The sequence below is a fragment of the Equus asinus genome, unplaced genomic scaffold (assembly GCF_041296235.1).
Source record: "Equus asinus isolate D_3611 breed Donkey unplaced genomic scaffold, EquAss-T2T_v2 contig_2, whole genome shotgun sequence".
NCBI classification, from domain to species: Eukaryota; Metazoa; Chordata; class Mammalia; order Perissodactyla; family Equidae; genus Equus; species Equus asinus.
In genome coordinates, this window is record NW_027224849.1 from 653,578 (window position 1) to 679,395 (window position 25,818).

The 25,818-nt window shown below is 39.3% G+C and overlaps 1 pseudogene; it reads right to left on the minus strand.

Annotated features, from left to right (window-relative positions):
* Positions 1 to 23,799, minus strand: part of LOC139043320 (centromere-associated protein E-like) — a 79,574-nt pseudogene extending 55,775 nt beyond the window's left edge.
* Between the last annotated feature and the right edge of the window lie 2,019 nt (positions 23,800 to 25,818).

Below are 25,818 nucleotides of genomic sequence, written 5' to 3' on the forward strand. Positions count from 1 at the left end.
GAAAAAAAATCAATGAAACTCAGCGCTGATTCTTTGAAAAGATAAACAACATCGACGAACCTTTAGCTAGACTCACCAAGAAAAAAAGAGAAGGCTCAGATAAATAAAATCAGAAATCAAAGAGGAGAAATTACAACAGATACCTCAGAAATACAAAAGATTATAAAAGAATACTATGAAAAGCTATACGCTAACAAACTGGATAATCTAGAAGAAATGGATAAATTCTTAGACTAATACAACCTTCCAAAACTGAATCAAGAAGAAGTAGAGAATGTGAATAGACCGATCACCAGTAAGGAGATTGAAACAGTTATCAAAAACCTCCCAAAAGATAAAAGTCCAGGACCAGACGGCTTCCCTGGTGAATTATACCAAACATTCAAAGACTTAATCCTATCCTTCTCAAACTCTTCCAAAAAATTGAAGAAGAGAGGAAGCTTCCAAATTCATTTTACGAAGTCAACATCATCCTGATACCAAAAGCAGACAAGGACAACACAAAAGAAGAAAATTACAGGCTCATATCACTGATGAACATCGATGCAAAAATCCTCAACAAAATACTAGCAAATCAACTACAACAATACATTAAAAATTTCATACACCATGATCAAGTGGGATTTATTCCAGGGATGCAGGGATGGTTCAACATCTGCAAATCTATTAACGTGATACACCACATTAACAAAAATGAAAAATAAAAATCCCATGATCATCTCAATAGATGCAGAGACAGCGTTTGACAAGATATAGCATCCATTTATGATAAAAACTCTAAATAAATTGGGTATAGAAGGAAAGTACCTCAACATAATAAAGCTGATATATGACAAACCCACAGCTAATATCATTCTCAATGGAGAAAAACTGAAAGCTATCCCTCTAAGAACAGAAACCAGACAAGGATGCCCACTGTCACCACTCTTATTTAACATAGTATTGGAAGTCCTAGCCAGAGCAATCAGGAAAGAAAACGAAATAAACAGCGGTCAGATTGGAAAGGAAGAAGTGAAACTGTCACTAGCTGCAGATGACATGATTTTATATATAGAAGACCCTTAAGAACCCACCAAAAACTTCTCGAACTAATAAACAAATACGGCAAAGTTTCAGGATGCAAAATCAACATACAAAAATCAGTTGCGTTTCTATACACTAACAAGGAAGTGGCAGAAAGAGAAATTAAGAATATAATCCCATTTACAGTTGCAACAAAAAAGAATAAAATATCTAGGAATAAACTTAACCAAGGAGGTGAAAGGTTTGTACACTGAAAACTATAAAACATTGTTGAAAGAAATTGAAGAAGATGTAAAGAAATGGAAGGCTATTCCATGCTCTTGGATTGGAAGAATAAACATAGTTAAAATGTCCATACTTCCTAAAGTAATCTACAGATTCAGTGCAATCCCAATCAAATTTCCAACAACATTTTTCACAGAAATAGAACAAAGAATCCTACAATTTATATGGAACAACAAAAGACGCAGAATAGCCAAAGGAACCCTGAGAAAAAAGAACAAAGCTGGAGGCGTCACACTCCCTGATTTCAAAATATACTACAAAGCTATAGTAACCAAAACAGCATGGTATGGCATAAAAACAGACACACAGATCAATGGAACAGAATCCAGAGTCCAGGAGTCCAGAAATCAACCCACACATCTATGGACAGCTAATTTTTGACAGGGGAGCCAAGAGCATACAATGGAGAAAGTAGAGTCTCTTCAATAAATGGTGTTGGGAAACCTGGACAGCCACATGCCCAAGAATGAAAGTAGACCATTACCTTACACCATGCACAAAAATCAACTCAAAATGGATTTAAGACTTGAATCTAAGACCTGAAACCACGAAACTTCTAGTAGAAAACATAGGCAGTACACTCTTTGACATCGGTCTTAGCAGCATATTTTCAAATACCATGCCTGACTGGGCAAGAGAAACAATATAAAAAATAAACAAATGGGACTACATCAAACTAAAAAGCTTCTGCACAGCAAAGGAAGCCATCAAGAAAAGGAAAAGACAGCCTAACAATTGGGAGAAGATGTTTGTAAACCATATATCAAAAAAGGGGTGAATATCCAAAATATACAAAGAACTCATACATCTCAACAACAAAAAAACCAAAAACCCAGTTCAAAAATGTGCAAAAGATCTGAATGGAGATTTCTCCAAAGAAGATATACGGATGGCCAACAGGCACATGAAAAGATGTTCAACATCACTATCAGAGAAATGCAAATCAAAGCTATAATGAGATATCACCTCACTCTTGTCAGAATGGCTATAATTAACAAGACTGGAAACAATAAGTGTTGGAGAGGATGTAGAGAGAAGGGAACCCTCATACACTGCTGGTGGGAGTGCAAACTGGTGCAGTCACTATGGAAAACAGTATGGAGATGGCTCAAAAAATTAAGACTAGACCTACCATATGATCCAGCTATTCCACTCTTGGGTATTTATCCAAAGAACGTCAAAACGTGAATGCGTAAAGATACATGCACTCCTATGTTCACTGTAGGCTTATTCACAATAGCCAAGACTTGGAAGCAACTTAGGTGCCCGTCAAGGGATGAATGGATGAAGAAGATGTGGTATATATACACAAGGGAATACTACTCAGCCATAAAAAAGGATGAAATCTGGCTAATTGTGACAACAAGGATGGACCTTGAGGGTATTGCTGCTGAGAGTAAAAAGTCAGAGGGAGAAAGTCAAACATTGTATGATCTCACTCACAAATAGAAGATAAAAACAACAAAAGACAATCACATAGCAACAGAGATTGGATTGGTGGTTACCAGAGGGGAAAGGGGGAGAGAAGAGGTTGAAAGGCATGATTAGGCACATGTGTGGTGATGGATGGTAATTAGTCTTTTGGTGGTCAGCATGATATAATCTACATAGGAATTGAAATATAACGATATACACCTGAAATTTATATACTGTTATAAACCAAAGTTACTGCAATTAAAAAAAACAATAATAAAAAAGAAGAAGAAAAGAAGCTGTTGTCTTTTAAATTTTACTTTTAATTCCTGTTGTGATGTGAGGGAAGAAGAGGTCACTAGCATTCGTGTTAAGTTTTGAATTTTCTCAATCTGCACTTTTTGAAGCAAATCTTTTTCTTCCAAAAGTTGGGCCAATTGGTCTTTTTCCATTGCCTGGGCCCGAGTCTCTAAAGAAACCTAAAGAATGTAATATTGGGTTACGTTAATAAATGTAGGTAGGTTTTAAAACCTTGAAAGTATAGTTTAAAAAAATATAAATTTGTATGTGAGTTTTGAGAATTTTTCTTTTCTTTTTTTTTTTGCTGAGGAAGATTCACCTTGAGCTAACATCTGTACCTATCTTTCTCTTTCTGCTTGAAAGGGATTTGCCCTGAGCTAACATCTGTGCCTATCTTCCTCCATTTTGTACATGGGACAACAGGACAGCATGGCCGCCAAGTGGTGTAGGTCTGCGGATGGCAACTGAACCCGGGCTGCCAAAGTGGAGTGCAACAAACTTAACCACTAGGCCACAGGGCTGGCCTGAGAATTTTAATTTTATTGAAATAAAATATGCCCTACCTGCAGAACACCAATATGCAGTTACCATAATCAATAATTTCTCAAACTTATAATAGGGTAAAATATACATTTCTCCTCATGTCACTATTCTATATGCCATGTATAAGATTATATCAATGCTGTTAAAGCAATTCTATTAATTGACTAAAAATATATAAATAGGCAGAGAAATCATAAAGCAGAGACTTGAATACCTATAGCAAAGGAAGAGAGATCCTTCTAAGACCGCCATTTGACATTTTAGGTCATTTTTAAAAAGATCAGTAAAATGTAAGTTTTTTACAGACTGGGGACCATGATGGTTTAAACAAACAAATGGTAATGACAAGCAATTATGCTATCTTATTAGATTGCTATCTTAGGGCTAGAAGAGGAATTCAAGATAATGTAAAATGAAACAAAGTAGTTTTAAACACTATTCATCGTCTCTCTTTTTAACCTAATTCTCTGTATTTGTGACAGTTTTTATCTCTTAAAAAAACGTATCTCTACTTGGCCCATTTGAAAATCTCAAATTTTGCCCTTTGGAAATGAAAAACAAAATCTAAAATAATTTCAAGAAACCAAATCTTGCAGTTTATAGTAAAGTTTTTACGGGTTGATTTCTCCTTAGTTAAAAACTACTTGTTTTAAATTTAGATTGTAGAACTCAGATATTGAGGATTTAAGAGTCTCTGGGCATGTAGGCAGATCTCAATTCTAAATCCATCTCTATTCTTTACTGAAATACACAGTTCATACATACCTCCTCTAATTGTTTTTTAAGATCCATTATTTCTTTTCTATATCTTTTCAGGAGAGCTTCATCACTAGACACCTCATTGACATAAGGAGTATTCTTCATATATTTAGCAGTGCTGGCAAACTGGGAAAAAATACAAGAGTGTTAAACGTTGACACCAAAAGATTAGTTTAATTAATATTTAGGTTTCTTGTAATTTTCTTTTGTAAAGAAACATCAGTAAAAGCTTCCCAGGTGGCTTACAGCTTCTGAACACACAGCATTCTACGTCCCTGTAACAATGTCCATAACTTACCTTTGCCACTAGTCTTCAGGAGGGTCAGAGAAATATCTTGAAGACAGATGCCAACAGAGAGCCTACACACCCTGGCTCACTGGAATCCATCTACTCCTCAAAGTCCAGGGCAAATGCTCCCTCTGCGCTGAAGCTTCACTTCCAGTCAAAAGCACCTCTCCTTCCTTTGAACTCTGTCCTACTTATTAGCCACTTAACTTTTAATCCAAGGAAATCACGCTGGAAGACAGGTCTTATCTTCACTATAAGACTATAAATTCTGTGAAGCCAGGAACGCTATCTCCTACCTTTGTTTCTCTGACAGAACCTTGATCCAGCGCTCAATAGCTACTTAAAGTGATGTTTCTTAGAGCATGAGTGTCAAAAGTAACTTTAACTGGGTACGTGAGGGTGCCCATTAAATAACACTGAACCCTTCATTGAGACAGCTATTCTACTGACAGTTCTCATTCTTCTTTTCTTTTGAAAACAGAAAATACAGGCCTTAGGCTCAGAGCAAAGGCAGGCAACAATTTGTTAGCAGGAACTTAAGAATTATTTTGTTATAAACACGCACACCCATTTTTTGGGTCACCTTCTGTTTGTTCCAAGTGATAACCAGTTTTTCATTTATGGGACTGATAGAAAGTTTCCTTTTATAATAAGTTAAATTTAAAAAGTGAGTTATTTAAGAAAAAATCAAGTCAATTTCAATAAAATATTGTTGGATGTGGCAAAAATTGGGGAGGCAGGATATGAATGATTGAAGTTTGGGAAGATTAAGGAATGCTATTTAGTAGACACACCAATTTTATTTTAACAGGTATGTTATGTCAATTACAAAAAATTACACCTAATTTTAGTAGCTAATTTTTCCTTCTGAAAGATGATTTCCCCCATATTGATTCGAGATAAAAATCAAACTCACCTGGAGAGTAGTCAGGGTTTCATCCAAAGACACTGGAGTAATTGTGCAGATAATGCGTGTTTTTGCATTTCCTCCCAAGGAATTCTGGAGAATTCGTGTTAATTTGCTATCTCGATAATTTATGAAACCACTTAGTGAGAGATGAGTTTGGGGAGAAAAAGAGTAAAACTTTTTATATAACAAAAGTGGTTTATTTTTAACGCAGAACCTTAAATTTGCTACAGTTTAAAAAATTCATTCTTTACTGGTTACTTGAGGCAGAGCAAAACTACTAACTAGAAAATATTTAAAATATAAAGTAAATTTAGTAGGTCACGGTCATACATATAAGAAGCAACGCATGCTCATAGAATCACAGAAGCTTTTGAACATACAGGGGTATCAGTACATTTATTTGAGTGTCACTGAAATATCATAATTGTCAACCTAATGAAAAACGTAAGCATTAATAGGTAAATGTACAATGGGACAAACTTACCCAACTTGTCCATCACTAAGTTTCTTGATCACTTGTCCCAAAATAAATAAGCTACGATTTATATTACAGCCTTCCTTGAGTCGCACACCTGCATTTATTAAATAAATAAGAAAACAAATTGGCCCCTGTACTAGATGATGAACTTATTTATCAGTAATTTATGGGAGAAATTAGAAATTGCAGGGTCAGATGCTACAGTCTGTGCTTCAAATTAGATCTGCGCCCACCTTTCCTCCCACTGCTGACAGGCGCCCTTCCCTTCCTCCCACCCATCACGTGAAGCAGAAAGGCTCTCACCCAAGAGAAACAGCTCGAAAAAGACGACTAAGAAAAGAATAAGAATGCAGGAAAGCCCATGTCTGCACCACGTCCTAAAAGAGCTCCTCGAACTCCTCAATTCAAATCTATTTTTCCAAACCTCCAATACAGGCAACTAATGACGTGCAACCAAGTTAGTTCCTAGAGGTTCACAACCAAAAGTCCTTATTTTTAAACTGTTAATATGCTCACATGTCTTAAACGGAAGTCTACTGAAAAAGGTTTCTCTCACTTTATTCTCCTTTCAACCAGTTCCTATCGCTCTAACCAAGAACTATTATTAGTTTATTCTTCTAGAGATTTTTAGAAATACAAGTTCATACGTATTAATTTTTCCCCTTTCTTCTTTACATAAATAGTAACATACTATACACACTATTTTGCACTTTGCTTTTTTCACTTGGCAATATATCATCTATCTTATTGGTAAACATTGGTCTTTTTCACTCTTTTTTACAGCATAGAATTCCATTGTATGGATGTATCAGAATTTATTTACCTAGCACCCTGCTGAGGGACATGCAGGTGTTCAATCTGCCATGTACACAAAAAATACTGCAACAAATCCTTCTGAACAGCAGTTATTGCACAGGTGCGTTATTCAGCTATTGCTGGAATACTGCTGTTTAACAAGCCAGCTTAAAGCAACAGGCATTTATTTCTTGTTCACAGGTCTGAGGATCCACTGGTGTGGTGGGTACAGGCCACACTCAGCTGAGTGTCTCTATGTCAGGCTGCAGGAAACTAACACAGAGAGAGGCCTGACATCTTTATGGTTCTGAAACTTCCCATCTAAGTATGCGTTTTCATTTGTCTCAGTGTTTGGTTACCTCTTTCAGGTCTGTTTTAATGTTTTCCTTATTTTGGTCTTATACAATTTTTGTTGAGTTTCTTCCTAGGTATTATTCCTTTTAAGTCATTATTGCAAAGGGGGTCTTTTCGTACATTAAATATTCCAACCGGCTGTTGTGTTAGGAGGTGCTCATGTCTATAGATTAATTTTGTATCCTGCCACTTTTCTGAATTTCCTTACTGATTATGGTGTTCATGGGACTCTCAGGAGCTTTCCAACTATAAATCCTGTCAACGACAGAGTTTCATCTTTTTAACTAACGCTACAGCAGCACAAAGCAGATAATAAGCCAGATAAGGAAGCTGCTTTTTCTGTTAAAGACTTTTATCACAAAATTATCATTACTTTATTAGTCTCTAAAATGCATGGTGGCACTTTTACTCTGTTAAAGAACAGGAGGACTTTCAGACCAAAATATTTCATGAGTTTTCATTACCTTCAGCACCTGTTTGAGCAGCTCTTTCACTGCCTGCAAGATCAACCAAATTCTGCAGGAGATGAAAATAAACCTTTAGGAAGTGTAACTTGAAATAATAAAATCCAAAGTACTGGAAGAACATTTTTAACCCATGGTTTATCTGAACACCCCATCTGTTTCCTTGTTTCTCACCTCACTATTTAAGCCTTCCCTTGTCTGAGTCAAACTGAGCTCAACATCTTGTTCCTTCTTTATAATACCTCCTCCATAATGCTGCCAGAATAGGTTCACTTTCCTACACAAAGTTCGAAATCTTACCATGGTGAATACGATTCTTTATAATCCGGCACTTGTGTTGCTCTAGCCTCATTTCTGTCCATCAGTTACTCTTAACTCTGGCTGAACTACGGACTATGCCCTCCACACCATGCACAGCTACCCTTTGCCATTCCCTGTGTTTCGCTGATTCTGATGTTCTAGTCTGCCCCTACTCTTCCTTCACGACCAAAGGCAACTGCCACCTTCCCAGTGTAGCTTTGTCAACTTGATCCTTCCTTCCCTATACCGTGAATGAATTGACCTTTCAACGGTGTACCCAGAGGTCTTTATAGATATGACTGGTTATTATAGCACTTACTGTGTTGAGCTAGTTATTTGCGTCTCTGACCACACTGTAGCATCTTTAAAACCATGGGCCTCTCTTCCATTTCACAAATATTGTTGGAAAGAACTGACTGCCTGTCGTGCTGCAGGCAGCACGTTAGGTGCTAGGGATATGGCAGCGCAACAGGCAAATGAGGACCCTGCTCTCAGCTTATGTTCTGCACAGGGTGGGACTCGGGGAGGAGGAAGTTAGTGAGAGGAGAGAAAAAGACAAACAAATAAGAAACATAGCATGTTAAGCGTAATACAGACAATTTAAACAGAGTGTTAGAAGTGGGAAGAGGAAAGGACAGGACAGGCTCTTTGGGCAGGATGGCAGGGGAAGTCCCCCAATTCAGCTAAGATCTGGAAGGACGGAGAAGAGGGAGCCAGCCCTGCAAAGACCAAGGGAACCATACTCCAGATTAAAGAACAACCAGCACACCAGTCACAAAGCAGAAATGAGCTTGGTGTGTTCAAGAAATGGAAAGGGCAGTGTGGCAGAGTTGGTGAAGGAGAGATGGGACAAGATAGGGTACAGAAGCGGGTTTTTGGGATGCAATGGGAAGCCATTGGACGGCTTTGACAAGAGTGACATGCTTGACTGAACTTCCTCAAGGGTCACCTGGGCCCCTGGGGGGCAAACAGATTGGAGAGGGGCAAGACCGTAGCCAGGAGCCCAGTTAGGAGGCTGGGGCAGGAATGTGAATGGAGACAAGGCGGCCTGGACTAGGGAGGTTGCCATGGAGACAGTAAGTATGGAGGGATGTCTTCTTTACTCTTTTAATCTCAGAGCCCAGTCCTGGGCTCAGAACACTGTAAAGCCTCCGCAAATATTCTTAATGCATTAAAAGAAAGTCAAAGATTTAAATTATTTGTCTCTGTGGAGACCTCCAGTGATGAGCAGGTGATTACACACTTCTGCTTTGGAGTCCTGTCTCAGATACTTCTTTCTTTAAAACATTCAAAGAAGTCTCACCTTTCCTGTGTAGTATCTACCACAGATGGCCTAGATACATAATAAAGGGGTGAAGTGGTGGTGAAGGCAGCATGAACTTAGGTATAAAGATGGGAATAAGCATTAGTGTTCAAAGATACCAAGTGGCCCAACCTATCCTTAAGAGAGGAGTGCACATGGAGCAGAAGGACGTCAAGTTAGACTGGTTAAGAGTGGCCAGATCTTGTCCAAGGAAGTGACACGACACAAGCTTAGTGACATCAGAAATCTGCATAACAGACTGAAGAAGCAAAACCAGGTCATGGGGGCCAGGTCCAGGGGAATGATACAGTAATTCAAGAGATGAGGACTTGAGTATGACACCCATGGAATGCTAAAGGGTAGCATCAATAAAAAACGGGGATGACGGGACAAAAGAGAAGGCAGAAAAAGATGAGGTGAAACTGACTTGGGTTTCCAGCCTAGGTGACCAGGATAACACTGATAATACTGGAAAAAAGGAATATTCACCATGGTAGGAAGAAATAACTTGGTTTTAGACACACTAAAATTTGAGATATCAGTGAGACACACCATTATAACAATCTTTAGGAAGATATGAATTAGAACTCAGAGCTCTAGACAAAATAAATATATGGCTGTCATCAAAAGACAAATGTGAACCAAATGTCAGAGGGCAACGGGGAAGTAAGAAAGGCCACAGAACACGCCTGAGTTTTTGTTAGAAAGGTAGGGAAAAGAAGCCACAGAAGGGAACAGAGACGGAGCAGAGCTAAGAGAACCTGGATATTATTCTCCCAGAAAGGCCAGGAGACACTCAGAGACTCCCTCCAAAGAGCCAGAAAATGACTCTGGGGAAGACTTCTTTCCAAGAAGATACTTAGAGTGAGCGGGAGGCTGGAGGGCTGGACTTGATGATATCTAAGGTCGCCAGATAATAGAACATCAAAGAACACAAGAAAAGTCACCAAATGGATCACTGAATATGTCAAGAGTATTAAAGCTACATTATTAAGAGAAAAGTTAAAAATTGCAGTGAAATATCACAGGCCAGGTTTGGAAAACAAAACAGAAGTTAGGTTTTGTGGGGTTTTTTATTGTTAAACTGAAGAAAGAATAGGCTATTATAATAGACATTATACTGTGTAGTAAAATAACTGGGGTGAACTAGAATTAGATACTTGAGTGATTTTTCAAAATCTCAAAGTGAATAAACATATTATAGATTTACTCGTTTTTTCCCTGAAGTTTTCAAATAAAATAATCTTTATTTTTTAAAGATTGGCATCTGAGCTAACATCTGTTACCAATCTTCCCCCCCACTTCTTCTTTTCCCCAAAGCCCCCCAGCACACAGTTGTATATTCTAGTTGTAGTAGGTCCTTCTGGCTGTGCTATGTGGGACACCACCTCAGCGTGGCCTGATGAGCGGTGCTGGGTCCGCACCCAGGATCCAAAGTGGCGAAACCCCAGGCCTCCAAAGCAGCATGAGAACTCAACCTCTTGGCCACGGGGCCAGCTCCCAAACAGAATAATCTTAAATCGTATCCCACATCAAGCTAAAGAATTTAGGTCCTGAAGACAGAGAATAAAGTAATAATGGTAAGGAATAGGAAGGAAGCACAAAAACAGAGAGAATTGATACAGCGCAGCAAGAAGGAAATGGGAGGTTTACTTATGTGGTAAGGAGTGTTTGCATAATGCTTATGTTCACTCATTCAACAAACAGGTATTGAATATAAACTACATACGATGTGTTGGGGCTATAAAGATGAATTAGACATTACTCTTCCCTTCAAGCGATTTACAGTCTAAAACATTGTGCTCATGGACGGGGTGGGTGGAGCAAAATGGCGGGGTGAGGTGACCTGGGACTCGCTCCCCTCCAAACTACAACAAAGGACTGAAAAAAAACTGAATTTCAGCTAATAAACCTAATGCCAGGAGATCAGAGACCTAGAGTATCAAAAAGACGGAGGACAGAGACCCTGCTGCTGGCCTCAGAGGAGCTGGAACAGGGTAGGAGAGAACTTCGCTCCCTCCCCTAGAGTCTGGGATCACTGCCGCAGGTGAGGGAAGGAGTCGGGGAGGGGCCACGTGACCGGGGGATTGCCCAGGACTCCTGCCGCCGGTATAGTGGAAACCCGCTGATGGGGGAAAGCTTCCGTGTGTGGGGACCCCATAAACCCAGGGCCTCAGGAGACCAGAAAACAGAACTGATCCAAATCCAGATCGGCGAGCCAGAAAAACAGCCCCTCCCCCTGGCAAACAATGCTGGGTGCTGCCATCTTGTCCGAAGGCGGAGAGCTCAAAACACGTGGCTCTCAACCCCCATATAGTGGCAACAGGCTGTAACTGCAACTCAATTCTACCACCATGTGAAAAAACCGCTCCTCTACCATCCAGCAATTTATAAAAGCTCCAGACCAGAAGGAAAACAATAAAAACACAGAATTAAGTCCTGAGAACTTAGAAATAGGTAAACTAAGTGAAAATGAGTTCAGAGCAGCTATAATCAAAAAACCCAATGAGATAGAGAGAAAGATAGAGAAACAAGCCAACGAGTTCTGGAGTTACTTCACAAAAGAGATTGAAATTATAAAGAAGAATCAAACAGAATAACTAGAGATGAAAAACACAATGGACCAGATAAAACAGAATACGGACTCCCTGAATGCCTGTGTAGACACCAGAGAGGAGCAAATTAGCATAATTGAAGATATACAGGCCGAATGGCTCCAGACAGAGGAAGAAAGAGAACTAAGAGTTAAAAAAAATGAGGAAAATCTCTGAGAGATAGCGGATTCAATGAGAAGAAAGAATTTATGGATAATAGGAATTCCCAAGAACGTGGAAAAGGAAAATGGAGCAGAAAGTGTTCTTAATGAAATTATAGAAGAGAACTACCCAAATCTAGGGATTGAGGGAGAAATGTGTGTAGAGGAAGCTTTCAGATCTCCTAGATTTGTCAATGTGAAAAGACCTACTGCAAGGCATATAGTAGTACAAATGGCAAAAATGAAAGACAAAGAAAGAATACTCAGGGCAGCAAGACAGAAGTAAATAACCTACAAAGGAACTCCTATCAGACTTTCAGCAGATTTCTCTGCAGAAACTTTACAAGCTAGGAGAGAATGGAGTGACATATTCAAAACTTTAAAAGATAAAAATCTTTAGCCAAGAATACTCTATCCAGCAAGAATATCCTTCAGATGTGAGGGAGAAATTAAATCTTTTCCAGACAAACAAAAGTTAAGGGAATTTGTAACCAAAAGTCCTCCACTACAAGAAATCCTCAAGAAGGCTCTCATACCTGAAAAAAGAAAAAAGGGAGAAAGGGGACACAATCCACAGAGTAGGGAGACAGATAAATAGAACCAGAATAGGATAGCAAATATTCACCTATAGCATTAGGACAAAGGTAAGGAAACTACCAAAGCAAAGTGGATCTTATCACTCTAACTACAAACTCATAACACGAGTTGGAATAAGAAATGAAAATAACGGGGCTGGCCCTATGGCCAAGTGGTTAAGTTCGCGCGCTCTGCTGCAGGCGGCCCAGTGTTTTGTTGGTTCAAATTCTGGGCGCAGACATGGCACTGCTCATCAAATCACGCTGAGGCAGCGTCCCACATGCCACAACTAGAAGGACCCACAACGAAGAATATACAACTATGTACTGGGGGGCTTTGGGGAGAAAAAGGAAAAAAATAAAATCTTAAAAAAAAAGAAATGAAAATAATAATTTAGGAGGGGAAGAGCAAAGGGACTAAATTAGTCTAGGCCAAGTAAGTAAGAGACCACCAGAGAATAGACTATATTATACACGAGATTCAAAATACAAACTTCAGGGTAGACACTAAACTAAAAAACACAACAAAGCCACAAAACATAAATAAGGAAAAAGCTAAGAAACCCAGCATAAGAAAGTGCAGTATTAAATGGGTAGGCTAAAGCACACAGGAAGACAAACACAGGAAAACCAGATAACGAGCAACAGATTGACAGCATTAAGTCCACATGAATCAATAATCACTCTCAATGTAAATGGACTGAACTCTCCAATAAAAAGACACAGAGTGGCAAAATGAATTAAAGAACAAGATCCAACAATTTGTTGCCTCCAGGAAACACACCTCAGCCTCAAGGACAAACACAGGTTCAGAGTGAAAGGGTGGAGGACAATACTTCAAGCTAATAGCAAGCAAAAAAAAACCAGGTGTTGCAATTCCTATATCAGACAAAGCAGATTTCAAAATAAGACAGGTAAAGAGAGACACAGAGGGACAATATATAATGATCAAAGGGACACTTCATGAAGAAGAAATAACACTTATAAATATCTATGCACCCAACACAGGAGCACCAAGATTCATAAAGCAACTATTAACAGACCTAAAGGAAGATGTTAAAAACAACACAATAATAGTAGGGGACCTCAACACCCCACTCACATCAATGGACAGATCATCCAGACAGAAAATCAACAAGGAAATAGTGGAGCTAAATGAAAAAACAATTGGGCTTAATAGACATATATAGATCACTTCATCCTAAAACAGCAGAATACACATTCTTCTCAAGTGCAAATGGAATATTCTCAAGGATAGACCATATGTTGCCAAACAAGGCAAGCCTCTACAAATTTAAAAAAAATTGAAATAATAACAAGCATCTTCTCCGATCATAATGCTATAAGGCTAGAAATTAATTAGAAGAAAAAAGCTGAGAAAGGCACAAAGATGTGGAGCCTAAACAATACACTACTGAACAAGCAATGGATCGTTGAAGAAATTAAAGAAGAAAAAATACCTAGAAACAAATGAAAATGATAACATGCCATACAAACTCATATGGGATACAGCAAAAGCTGTGTTAAGAGGAAAATTCACTGCAATACAGGCACATCTTAACAAACAAGAAAAATCCCAAATAAGCAATCTTAAACTACACCTAACTGAACTAGAGAAAGAAGAACAAACAAAGCCCAAAGTCAGCAGAAGGAGAGAAATAATAAAAATCAGAGCAGAAATAAATACTATTGAAACAAAAAAGGCAGTAGAAAGGATCAACGAAACAAAGAGTTGGTTCTTTGAGAAGATAAATAAAATTGACAAACCCCTAGCCAGACTTACAAATAAAAAACGGGAGAAAGCTCAAATAAACAAAAGCAGAAATGAAAGAGGAGAAATAACAACAGACTCTGCAGAAATACAACGGATTATAAGAGAATACTATGAAAAACTCTATGCTAACAGAATGGATAACCTAGAGGAAATGGATAAATTCTTAGACTCCTACAATCTCCCAAAGCTCACTCAAGAAGAAGCAGACAATTTGAACAGACCAATCACAAAGCAAGAGATTGAAACAGCAATCAAAAACATCCCAAAGAATAAAACCCCAGGACCAGATGGCTTTCCTGGGGAATTCTACCAAACTTTCAGAGAGGATTTAATACCTATCCTTTTCAAGCTATTCCAAAAAATTAGGGAGGATGGAACACTTCCTAACACATTCTATGAGGCCAATATCACGCTGATACCAAAGCCTGACAAGGACACCACGAAAAAAGAGAACTGCAGGCCAATATCACTGATGAACATAGATGCAAAAATTCTAAACAAAATTTTGGCAACCCGAATTCAGCAATTCATCAAAAGGATCATACATCATGATCAGGTGGGATTCATACCAGGGACACAGGGATGGTTCAACATCCGCAAATCAATCAACGTGATACACCACATCAACAAACTGAGGAATAAAAACCACATGATCATCTCAATAGATGCAGAGAAGGCATTTGACAAGATCCAACAGCCATTTATGATAAAAACTCTGAACAAAATGGGCATAGAAGGGAACTATCTCAACATAATAAAGGCCATATATGACAAACCCACAGCCAACATCATACTCAATGGGCAAAAACTGAGCACCATCCCCATGAAAACAGGACAAGACATGTATCATCACTTATTTAACACAGTACTGTACACACTTATTTAACACAGTACTGGAAGTCCTGGCCAGAGCAATCAGGCAAGACAAAGGAATAAAAGGAATCCAAATAGGGAGGGAAGAAGTGAAACTCTCGCTGTTTGCAGATGACATGATCTTATATATAGAAAACCCCAAAGAATCCATTGGAAAACTCTTAGAAGTAATCAACAACTACAGCAAAGTTGCAGGGTATAAAACCAATTTGCATAAATCAGTAGCATTTCCATATTCTAACAACGAACTAACAGAAAAAGAACTCAAGAACACAATACCATTCACAAAAGCAACAAAAAGAATAAAATACCTTAGGGTAAATTTAACTAAGGAAGTGAAGGACCTATATAATGAAAGTTACAAGGCCTTTTTGAGAGAATTGGATGACGACATAAGGAGATGGAAAGACATTCCATGTACATGGATTGGAAGAATAAACATCGTTAGAATGTCCGTTCTACCTAAAGCAATCTACAGATTCAACACCATCCCAATCAGAATCCCAATGACATTCTTTACAGAATTAGAACAAAGAATCCTAAAATTTATATGGGGCAACAAAAGACCCCAAATTGCTCAAGCAATCCTGAGAAAAAAGAACAAAACGGGAGGCATTACAATCCCTGACTTCAAAACTTACCACAAAGCTACAGTAATCAAAACAGCATGGTACTGGTACAAAAACAGGTGCACAGATCAATGGAACAGAATTGAAAGCCCAGAAATAAAACCATACACCTATGGACAGCTTATCTTCGACAAAGGAGCAGAGTGCATACAATGGAGAAAAGAAAGTCTTTTCAACAAATGGTGCTGGGAAAACTGGAAAGCCATATGTAAAAGAATGAAAATTGACCATTCTTTTTCACCATTCACCAAAATAAACTCAAAATGGATCAAAGACCTAAAGGTGACACCTGAAACCAGAAGGCTTCTGGAAGAAAACGTAGGCAGTACGCTCTTTGACATCAGTATTAAAAGGATCTTTTCGGACACCATGTCTACTCAGAGAAGGGAAACAATAGAAAGAATAAACAAATGGGACTTCATTAGACTAAAGAGCTTCTTCAAGGCAAATGAAAACAGGATTGAAACAAAAAAACAACCCACTAACTGGGAAAAAATATTTGCAAGTCATATACCTGACAAAGGCTTAATATCCATAATATATAAAGAACTCTCACAACTCAACAACAAAAAATCAAACAACCCGATCAAAAAATGGGCTGGAGACATGAACAGACATTTCTCCAAAGAAGATATACGGATGGCCAATAGGCACATGAAAAGATGCTCATCATCACTGATCATCAGGGAAATGCAAATCAAAACTACACTAAGATATCACCTTACACCCATTAGAATGACAAAAATATCTAAATCTAATATTAACAAATGTTGGAGAGGTTGTGGAGAGAATGGAACCCTCATACACTGCTGGTGGGAATGCAAACTAGTGCAGCCACTATGGAAAACAGTATGGAGATTCCTCAAAAAATTAAAAATAGAACTACCATACGATCCAGCCATTCCACTACTGGATATCTATCCAAAGAGCTTGAAGTCAGCAATTCCAAAAGTCCTATGCACCCCAATGTTCACTGCAGCATTATTTACAATAGCCAAGATATGGAAGCAACCTAAGTGCCCATCAACAGATGAATGGATAAAGAAGATGTGGTATATATATATACAATGGAATACTACTCAGATGCAAAACAGAACAAAATCATCCCATTTGCAACAACATGGATGGACCTTGAGGGAATTATGTTAAGTGAAATAAGCCAGTTAGAGAAGGATAATCTCTGATTCACTCCACTCACATGAGGAATTTAAAAATGTAGACAAAGAGACCAGATTAGTGGCCACCAGGGGAAAGGTGGGGTGGGGGGTGGGCACAAAGGGTGAAGTGGTGCACCTACAACACGAATGACAAACAGTAATGTACAACTGAAATTTCACAAGATTGTAACCTATCATTAACTCAATAAAAAATAAATAAATAAATAAATAAATTCAACCCACCATTTGGGAGAAAAATTGCAATTAAGGGGGAACAAAAAGTCCCAGTATCTACGGACTGTTAAAATTAAATGATAAGAAAGACCACAATGGTTTCTCCTGTTGCAATAAATTCTTCAGATCTGTAGAATGCCGCAAACCCCCTCAATTCATTTTAATTTGCTTTCACTGACACGCATGTCCAACAGAACAGTAAGAAAAAAGAAAAAGAAAGAAAGAAACTACCTTGGGGGAAAAATAAAGTTTATTGGAAGAAACACTCCATTTGAAAACAAAAAGAAACTCTGGGTGAATCAGCATATGATCCAACACAACTTGGAGGATGCATGGGAAGGCCTGTGCTGTAAACCAAAGAGAGTGCCATCTACAGAATGCATACTTTGAATACATCGTCAACAGTGGCAACATTTCCATCGGTTAAATAAATGTAATTTTTTTTCATTAAAAAAAATAAAAACCATAAAACATTGTGCTCATAATATAAAACGTATTTTTTTATTGTACTTAAGAACGAACTTGAATATGTGATTTATTTTTTAACCATCCCATCTAGGTTTCTGTTGATCTCACAAGTCTCAATTCTACTGGCTGAGACTAAGTTAAAAAAAAATCACCAAATTCCAAGATTACTTTAAGTTTTAAATGTAGATTGGAAAAAAAAACCCAAATCCTCTTTCGTTACTGGTTAGGAAAGGCCTCAACTCCTACAACCATTACATCTAAATTTTAGGAGATGGCAGCCATAACATAACAGGAAGAAAGACCCCCGAATTTTTCCTATATTTTAACTAGTTATCTCATGCTACCGATAAGAATAAACTACCAATTTATAGATGTTTTTCCCTATTTAGTTAACAGTTCTTATGAAACCAAACATCCAGCAGCTGAATTAAATTTTGCTTTGGCCCATAGAGTACATTAGCAGGGTTTACCAATACTCACCAAATGGGACACCTTGACAGATCCTTCACAATTAGAGGGTTCACCTTTCTCTCTACTTTCCAAAATCTAGACAGAAAAGGCAACTTGTAGAAAAATTAGTGTCTTCTTAATTGGAAAGACCAAGTAGAGAGAGAATTACCCACCATCCTAAAAATGGTATGAGAACGACTGCTCCTTTGATTCATCTTTGTGATTCCATAGTGTCTGTTCTCTGTAAAAATGAGTCATATTTCAGCGGCATATATTAAAATCCAAAGAAAAACATTAACTTTTACTGTAGCTTAAAAGTGAAAAGTGTGATTTGAAGCCTAAATACATTCAAGTGAATAGTTTTTACTATTCTACAAGTGTTTTGAGGAAATACAGCATAAAGTCTTACTTTCTCCCTTTGTGATCCACTTCAAAGCCATTTCTGGTGTATAAACAACTTCTTCTGTGAGATCAGCCACATATACATTCCTCTGAAACAAGGTTAATGATGGGAAGAGTAGAGAAATAGAAGTCACTTAAAAGTGTGCATCTCAAGAGAAGGTGCAAACTATTACAGAATTAATTTGTAGAAGTTAAAAGTAGAAAATGGAGAATATTACTCTGTATAAAAATAAGAAGTAAATCTATGATATTTACAATTTATATCCTATACCAAAGCACACCAAATTCTAACCTGATACTTCCATCTTGTTCTTTTGAGGCCCTTACACAAAAATATTACAACTGTCAACATTTCAAAATGATACACATCACTTAAAAGATGATCTCATAAACATTTAAGAAAGAAAACAAAAAACAAATCACAGAAACAGGAGACATTTTAAAAAATAATGGAAAGTAAAGGTTAATGTTCATGAACTATAATCCCAATAAGTAACTGTATTGTTTGAGCCACTGTTACTCACATTGAAGTCTTCCCGAATTATCAAAGGCTTCATTTTTTGAGTGTCACAGAGTAAGTCTGTAATGGTTTCATTGTATATCTCCATGTAGGACACACGTAAGAGAAATTCCCTATCAGGAAACTAGGGGAAAACATATGTAAAAACATCAGAGATCACCCAGTTATGAAAACCTAATACTGAATGTTGATGTGCTCATAATAAACATTAAAATATTCTTTGAGAAGTTATCTTTGTAAAACAAACAAAAAAAATCCTATGGTTCTATATTGACAAAAGTAAACACAAAAATATAAAAGCATTGGGGCTGGCCCCGTGGCTGAGTGGTTAAGTTCGCGTGCTCCGCTGCAGGCGGCCCAGTGTTTCGTTAGTTCGAATCCTGGGCGCGGACATGGCACTGCTCATCAGACCACGCTGAGGCAGCATCCCACATGCCACAACTAGAAGAACCCACAACGAAGAATACACAACTATGTACCGGGGGGCTTTGGGGAGAAAAAGGAAAAAATAAAATCTTTAAAAAAAAAAAAGAAATATAAAAGCATTGTTTCAGAAATAATGAAAAGTATGGCATCATAAAATTCGAAGAAGAGGGTGCCCAGTCCAACTCTCTAAGCTTAAAATAAAACCCTACAAACAGATGTTCAAATAAGAACATTAAAAATCATTAAAACAGTAAGGAAAAAACAAATTGAAAACCCGCCTTAACTGATTAGGTTGCCTATCCTGGTCTTCTCACCACATCTACCCTCTCCTGCTCCTGAACGATCACGGACAGCTCCTCAAAGGCAGGGTTAAGATTTCTTGTTCCTCAATGCCTGCTTTGTGACAGGAGCAGCACTGCTTCAGGATTCAAGGGAAAGAATGAAAGGACTCTAAGCTCTAAAGCAAGGCTGTGGGGAAAGCAAATGTACGCTATGCCTTTCTTCCTTCCCCGTGGATAATCGAAAGAGAACTGTAAACCTGCTTCCTTCCACCATGACAAGAGGTGACTGCTTTTACCCGTATGTACCGGAAATTTGGCTATTTACCTTCTTAATTTTTTGGAAAATGTCATGAATTGCCCTGGGTATTACTCCCAAATAATCTTTTGAACCCATCATGGTATATGTTTTTCCTGAAGCAGTCTGCCCATAGGCAAATACAGTACCTGGGGACACAAAAACACACACACACAAAGATTGAAAAAGCATCGAGAGTATGTAAAACTATCAATACTGTTGAACACACACCCAAGACTAAATAAAACGTTTCTGCAGTGGATACAAACCATTGTAGCCTTGTATGGCAGAATCTATGATTGGTACTGCGATTTCCTCATACACATTTTTAGTAGATTCATCACTGTCAAAGACACGATCTAAAAAAAAAACCACACAAGTTAAACTAAACAAATCAACTGTGTTTTCACTTTGAATTAGTAGCTGCCCAAAGAAATAAAATTGTCAGGATATGGTATGATAAAATATTTAACTCACAATATTTTCTTCAACTTATTGGTCCTCTGAAAATACACTTCTCTATAAAGTAAAATGTGCTGGTTCTCACACAAAAAAACACAAGTCAGCTATCTTATGTGCTTTCAAGAGGCAGTGAGGCATAGTGGCTGAACCTGGGGATCTGGAATCAGACTGCCTGCAAATCCTGGTTCTGTCACTTACAAGCTATGTGACCTCGGGCAACGTGGATGATGTCTCTGTGCCTCACTTCCCTAACCTGTAAAGTGAATATATATTATCTTCCTTAGAGAATTACTGTGAACATATGGTTAATACTTAGGAAATGCAAACTATTACTATTCTTTGAGAAATTTTAGTGTTTATAACATATCTAGCAAGAAGGCCTGGCTCAAACTAAACCAAGAAACACAGACAATTGGAAGAAAAGCACCGAGCCAAGCTGAAGTGTTACAGAGAACAGCTGGTTGGCTGGCTGCTGAGGGCTGGGGTTAGGTAGCACTTGCCATGATGAATCCACCAGTCCAGGATGTGGTCTCTCCTTTGTTGGTGCATCAAAAATGGACCACTCTCTCAGTGATGGGCTCACATTAGAAAGCCCCCAAGAAATGGATTTGTCAGTCAGGAGGGAAATGTATCAACTGTCTTGAGAAATTCAGTGCTCACACGGCTTGCACCATGACCAACATCTGCACTTGCAGGTAGAACCCTATGGGAAACCAAAGTGCCATCTGAATGCTGCCAGGGGTCAGGAGTTCAGGGCAAGGAGAGATGGCAGGATGATTCAAATCTTAATACCAGCTGCTTCAGACAGGTAGGTGAGTCCAAACCCCTTGTGAGCATACACAGCTACTGAGAACCTGCAGCACTTGAGTCAGAATGCCTGTGTATCCCTTGTTCTTGGTTTTATCATCTCTGGAACATACTGTTCTACCTTTTAAAAATTTATGTTGATACTATCAAATAGTCCTTTACCAGGAATCATTTTCTATTCTATACATCTTTACTCTAAAGGCTTAGATATTGGCTTTCTAGCATAACACTAAGTCAACAACCTAATCACTCTCACTCCTAAGGTTGTTGAGGGGACCTTACTGTGCTTTGTGGTGCCTACGTGGCAGCATGGCAGTGTGGCTGGAACACAGATCTGACTCCTCCATTTGCTGGCTGTGTGATTTGCGTTTCAGTTCCTCATTAAAATGGGAAGGTACCTATCACATGGGCTTGTTAGGAGGATTAAATGAGTTAATATATATGAGGTGCTTAGAACAGTGTCCGGCACATGGTCAGCACTATACAGAATGTGCTAAATCAATACACAAATCAGCCTGGCCAACCTTGAGGGCCTCCAAGTCCTTTTGCCCTAGCTAGCTCTCGCTCATCCTACAGGTGCCGGGTACCTAAGCTAGTTAGATCCCCTGCTAGAAACTCCCACAAAGCCATGTCATCATAAGTGTAATTAGTAGTCTAAAGTCTTTCTTCCCACCATATGACAAGCTCCACAAAAGGGGCAGTAGGTACCCGCTGTATTCTAGCCAAGAAGGAATATCTTCACTATTTATTCTTTAAAGAGTTTTCTTGAAAATAATTGTGGAAAGAATATACCTAACTGAAAGATCTTAAAGATGACTTGACATTAAGCAACATATTTTGGGCTTACGGAGTCTTAGGCCACAAATACACTAATGAATAAGAGGAAAAATGTTAGTTTCAGTCATAAGGCATTATGACTATAACTGTGTTTTAAACATCAATTCATTATCTTACTTATCATAAAGGATGGATGAGCAATTTTTCAAATCTTCCACTGAAGCAGTTTACAGACGGCTTAGTCTTATCTTTAATGTCAAATCCAGTATTCTGGATAAGCCTTTTGTACTCTTAAAAGGAAAAGGATAATATGTTTACTTTTGATGCTATTATAAGCTTACCAAAATTGAAGGATTTACTTCCATCAACTTGATAAATAGCATTATTGTCAGTTTTCCAGTAAACTTGTGTATCTTCTCCAAGAGCTTCTTCTCTAAAAGAATAAAAACAGTGCATTTTATAACTAGTTTTGAAGTCTGTTATATGAAAGATAATTTAAAAGATTTCGTCTTCTGAAGAATATTTTAAAGGATGGTAATGACCTATACTATAATTGGGAGAAATGTGGAAAGTCCACCTTTAAGGGGTCACCACTCTTCAATGGGGCTTCCCTGACCTCCTGCCCTCTCACCGGAGCGTCCCTGGGAAGGTCTTCACGCCCTTCCCCCACCCAGCACTGTATGCTGAAAAGATACATTCAAACGCAACTCCGATTATCCTTCTTGCTTAACATCTTTCAAAACCATCCGAAATCCTCAACACACGGCACGTGAGACTTCGATCATGTTTATTTCTCTCTTCAACCTTTGCTTCCTCTGACTTCCTATATACACCCTAACTCAAGACAAATCAACTATCTGAAGGTTCCCCCAAGAGAAGAGATTTAATCCCTCTGTGCCTGGAATACCCCGACTTCCGTTTCCATCAAGTAACGTAACTATTCTTTCTCCCTGAAAAGTGTCAGGACTTTCCTGACACCAGCCCTGCCCGTCTCCCACGCCGTCATCTCGCTGTGGGGCTAATGACCCCTCCGGCACACTCCCCACCTGCCCGTCACAGCACCTGTCACAGTGTCGTGATGGTTTTGTTCCGGAGCTGTCTTCTAACGCATTAGATAATGAGCTCCTAGACAAGAGGGAAGTCCTCGTCTTGATATTCCCCTTTATTTAACACAGTAACATTTAACACATATTTCTCAAATGCAAAAATGTGTTAGTATTCTGAGGGAGGGGCAGAGACTAGAGAAGCAAACAGACATCATTTCTTGCCCTTCCTGCTCTCTCTATAGGGTTCATGACCTCTGTGTCTCCTCCTCTAGAATGTAAGATCCACGGGGCAACGACGGTAGTGTCTACACTGTACCAAAAGGAAAGAATTCCAAATGGGCGAATATCAGGCTCGCAGCGTCCTGAACGCTGAGCCAGCCGCCGCCGGAGCGAAGCCTGGGCGCAGCGAGCAGCCTGGGCCTCGCGCCCCGGGACACCGGGCGGCCGGGCCAGCGGCCAGCGCGCAGGGAGCCGGCTGCGCAGCGTCGAGAGAAGCCCCGGCCGGCCCGTCTCTCGCCCGGGCCGGGACCGCGCACCAAGGGCGAGCGGCCGAGCTGCCGACGGCCTACCTGATGTTGAGCGGCCGCAGGCGCACGCACACGGCCACCGCCGCCTCCTCCTCCATCCCGCCGAGCGCCGGCCGGCTCGACGCCGGCGCAGCCTTAAAGGTCAAAATTTCCGCGACGCCGCGTCTGATTGGGCGGCGGCCCCGTGGCGTCACGCGTCGTCCCCTGCGTCCCCGGACGCTCGCCGCGGGGGAGGCGCGTTTCCAGCGTCTGGAGCAGAGGCGGCCACGGGGCGCGGAGGGCGGCTGTCCTGGCGGCAGCGGAGACGACGGCCGTCTGCTGGAAGCCTCTGGAGGGCGGGCAGCCGGTACGAACGCCGTCCGTCGCCCATCCTTGAAGACTTCGCAATCGGTGGGAAAACACGGCAGAGAAATTTTTTCCACAATCAAAAGAGAATTACCACCTTTAAGCAGTCATACTTTTTCCTGTTTTAATCTAAAACCCTTAAAACGACAAGAGTTGAAAGTTACTACCCAGCCCAGAAACAAAAGAATCTTGTGCTCCTTAGAAACTGTGAGTTTTAGGTTTTTCCTCTTTCTTTTTGTTTGAACTCCTGTTCCCATTGGCTGTAAGTTCCTAAAAGGTTGACTTAGGAAAAGAATTATTGAAGAGTGGAAAAACTCACTTAGTAATGAGCTCAAACTTTTATTAGCGAAAGTGGAAATGTGATTCTGAATTCTTTCCCAGAAATAGTGCTTGGTTTTCCTTTGTTTTAAATATGTATCCCAGTAAAGTATTAACATTTTCTTTAGGCAATTTCATTTCCTTTCAGTCCTTTTCTTAGTTGATTTAAGAAGCATCAAGAATTATCTCCTTTCTCTCACCAAAAACATGACCTGCAGTTGCTAATAATTGTTCGTTGTTTAGGAGTAGAAAACACTATTGATTTAATAAAACTATTTTGGAAGGTAATTCGGCAATATCAAAAATTGGAAGGCGCATGTACCCTTTATGCGAGCAATTCTGCTTTTAAGAATGTATACATATATTTGAATGACTGTGCAAGGACATGTATATCAGGCTATCAGTTGCAGCATTGTTGACAGTAGCAAATGACTGAAAACACATTAAATGCCAATAAATATGTTAAGTGGTTGACATTGTCAAGGAAAATAATCCATAATCAATCTATAAATGAAAATTTGGGTGAGTTTATTCTGAGCTTAAATCTGAGGATTATAACCCAGGGCCTTTCTTCCCAAAGGAAGAAAGGGCACCAAAGAAGTGGGGTGCACAGAGTGGTTATATACCCCCAGAGAGGATGTTTCACATAGGATTGAAATGTCCCTTTTACCGTAGTCGCGAGACTGCTCTGTCCGCACAGCGATTGATGGAAACAGCAGGTAGGTCTTCTGTCTCAGTGAACGCAGCAGGGTGGCAGTCTGTTGTCTCCAGCTGAGTGGTCACAGGTGAGCTGGGTGGTCAAAGGTGAGTGCAGCAATCAGTTCCTAGCCTAAGGAAAGATGCTTATCCCTAAGGAAATGCCAATGTGGGGGGAAGTTGCACCTTTATCTCGAGGGCCTTTGTTCTTGCCACAGGAAATGTCTAAGCAGATATGCAATGCGTGCTCAATAGCCACAGTCAGGCCCTTTTGGAAAAAACAAGGTCAGGCCGAATTAGGTTTATACCAAATGGCTTGCTCATATACTCCAATATATCCTATTGCTTGCCATTTTTATTTGTCAAACACAAGCTGGGAATGTAGTCTCGCTTTCTGGTTGGAAAGAGGAGAGTGGATTTTGGTGGACTGCCATCAGCCTCTGCAACACTCTGACTACCTTAGATTTTCTCTGTAACCTAGGTTGCTTTTCCCTTCCTCTCATACATCTGTATTCTATTTGACACTCATCCATACTCAATTTTAGCAAGTTTCTTTTTTTATGAAGATGTCATAGACTTATTGAAGCTGAAAGGAACCTTAGAAATATTCTCATACAATTTTCTCATTTTGTGGATGGGACAATGGTGAATTACAAGATAAATGATTTTCTAGTGTGGCATAGCTTATAAATGGTGGAGTTGGACTGACCCAAGCCAGTACAGTTTCCATCTGCCACTGAACTCCTGTGTAACCATGACTAAAAGGAAAGGGACACTATGTGTGT